Here is a 3,337-nt window from a genome sequence, read left to right as displayed (position 1 = left end):
CATCGGTTTTCTGGTCTTACACGGTTTGTCGCACGCTTTGTTTCACTACCGTGTGGCATTCGCTCACGCTTGCTTCTAAATACAGACTAAATGCGCTTGCATCTGTCGCGGATATGTCTTCCCAATTTCCATAATTAATTTCGAAACATCCTTAAACGTTGTATTTCAATTCGCGTTAGTTCCCTTTGGTTTGTTCGCTTAATTTGATAAAGTTTTTGCAATTTTTATTGTATCACAGTACATAAAATAATTTGCATTAATAATATATTAAATTTGTATTTAATATATTATATTAAATTTGTGCGTGTAGAATGCATTTAAAATAAATAACTTCCAGTAATCGATTATTATGTGACAAGTCGTTTCCTTTTATACCTATTCTTGTATATGTGTGTCCTCTCCCCTCATAAAATATTCCTCCGGATATTTCTATGTATATTACGTTTAATAAATTTTTCCACACATATATCCTCCTAAATAAATAGAAAAAAAAGATCGTATTCAAACATTTTAATAAAGTTTTTTCTTAAAAATTCATAAAATAATAAAATTGTTAAAAATTATTTAGATGAAAATTAATAGATAATTAATATAAAAATTACTTAGATAAAACTTGGCATAATAAATCCCGTCTTTGCTTTCTGAGAATAAAAACTAGTAAAATTAATAATAAATAAAAAATATGTAGTAATTATATAATATATAGTATCTTATATTTCATACCACAAAAAAATGATAGACCAATTATAAGCCAAGTATAGTTTTAAATGATGTCAATTTCAATTAAATCAGCTCTTGTTTGACTTCTGTCGTTTTCGTACAATAACACATAGTTATTATTGTGTATATATATATTGTGTAAAGGAAACAATCTCCACATGTATCACTTCGAGAGTCATTGATCGTGTTTGCTCGAGACCTTAGCTTCCATAACTACGGTATTGAAGTATCGATAACAGCTATCGACGAGAATACGCTGATCCGGCATTTTATCTTTCCTCTCGCTACGATGGATATACGTGCGTTTACAACATGCAATTTATCGTCAAACCGTCAATGTATGGCAGCCGTCGAAGTCGTTCGAGGATTTCGCGCTTATTAATTCGCTCTCGAGATGATCACATTGGCTACGTCGACAAGAATCGACGACGGACTGTTTTTACATCACTATACAGCCATTCCTGCAGTAGTCACCGATAACATCTTCAACGTAGTTTGCGAGTTCAGCACCATTGAGATGAAAGTTTTACGATCGAATTCCTAACCGTGACAGTCGCTATTAAATATCGATCGGCGGAACACGTTACTGGCAGGACATTTTCTCGTACTTAAACTCGTAGATAGGAAAATCGATTGTACGATAGATGGATGGCTCGACCTTTTACTCTGACACGAATTTGGATTTGGACAAAAACGAGTAAAAAAAAAGAATAGGGTAGACTAAAATATAATGTTCTAAGATTAGAGTTAATCTTCTAGAGTTCACCATTTGCGATCCATTTGTTGATAACTAATTCAGTCAAATCAGTTTTAATAAATAATAAATTTATTTTATGAAGAGCAAATAAATTGTTCGCTTCTAAACAAATATTTTTTATTTGTCTTATTGATAAAAGGATTAGCAGGTTAAATAATTTTACTCTCAGAACACTATATTTTAGTTTATTTTATTTTTTTTTACTCGTCGTTAATATTGTAAAATATAGGACTTTTCCGCGTAAAAAGTTTCCCTGCGCTGTTTTATTTACCTTATGCGGATTGAACATTTTTACACTATATTCGTTATCCGATAAAGCTCTTTGGATTGTTATCAAGCAATTTTCGTCCAAAGTAACGCGGATACCAAGAGAACTACGCTAAATCTTTTATGTTGACTGCATATAAAGCTCTCTCAGTACACTACCTACATTATTACACTGGAGCGCGGTAGAAGCATTCGCTGCACAACATTCTTATGTAAACTGTTACACGATAGAGTCTTCTAAAGTGCTTCAATTAATTCCGTCCGATATAACCCTAGCTCAACTCTCGCTTACTTGACTTTTTTTTTTTACTCGAACTGAGCGCTTACCGGCTTGCAGAACACGTTCAAGTTTTAATTCTATTTCTTCAACGCGGACATCTTTAGTACGAGCTATTACGACTTTTAGATTTACTAACCATTTTAAATATAAAATGACTCTCCAGAGAGAGGGAGGAAGGAAAAGGGCAAGAGAGAAAGAGATCGTCGCGCACAACTTTAATTTGAATTACTAAGTAATCTAAGCGATGACATAAAAACGAAAGACGCGGCTAATATTGGTAACATATTTCGTTATGCTTCCATATTTAATCTTGCACATGATTCTAATTTTTTTCTCCTAAATTGCAAATTGTTAATATTACAAATATAATAACATATGCGTTTTGCATCACGAATCAACAGTTTAATCATCTTGATGTTAAACGTCCGGTGAGAATGCGAGGTATTATGCGCGACTTGCGATTGTGTACTTTTTTCGACGACGTGTTTTGATGCATTGGATTTCCGCGGAACTGCCTACGGGAGATTAATAACCGGAATAAGGGGTCGCCATCAAGTAAAAGCGACTCGTATAGTTCGCGAACAGCATATAATAGAACGGGGAGTGAACGCGTGCCCGGAGAGTGCCTGAATTATTTGAGTTTAACGGGATGCACGGCGAACGTTTTTGGACCGTTTACAGGGGATGACGCTATTTATCAAAATCCACGAGACTCGTCTGCATATCCGCAATCCCCTTTCGTCGTCCGGCACAGCAAGAAAAATCAATGCACGTTAACAAGGTGGTGAAATGTACCGATAAGAACGATGTTTACTGCGAATATAAATATATATCGTGAAATAAAGAAAGCATAAAATTCATCTCGATGATTGGAATTTATTAACCCGCGATTAACGATGAATAAACTTTAAGAAGTATATGTAGTGAATCGATGCACGTATAATTCGTATAATATCTTAAATATTGTTTCGTTTCTTTAATAAATATACAGAACACAACGATAAATATAGTGAAGTATATTTGTTACATTTAAGAAACAAGCATAAAAAACGAAGTATATTTCTCGTTGCTTATCAATTTCAAATTCCACGTAGACAAATGCAAGTATAATCGACGTGAGGCAACATGTCGATGTATATCGTGTATCGATCTCAAAAATATGTTACAAGATGTACAAGATAAAGTAATGCAGAGCGAGTGCGATATTTCCCAGTTATAAAATGTGCAATCATGGTAGAAATATTAAAATAAATAACCGTTCCCAATTTTAGTAATCGAGAAAATTAATTTGAAATGTGTCATATTTATCACTT

The sequence above is a fragment of the Camponotus floridanus genome, unplaced genomic scaffold (genome assembly GCF_003227725.1).
Source record: "Camponotus floridanus strain SB8 unplaced genomic scaffold, Cflo_v7.5 scaffold2, whole genome shotgun sequence".
NCBI classification, from domain to species: Eukaryota; Metazoa; Arthropoda; class Insecta; order Hymenoptera; family Formicidae; genus Camponotus; species Camponotus floridanus.
This window is presented reverse-complemented; position numbering follows the sequence as displayed.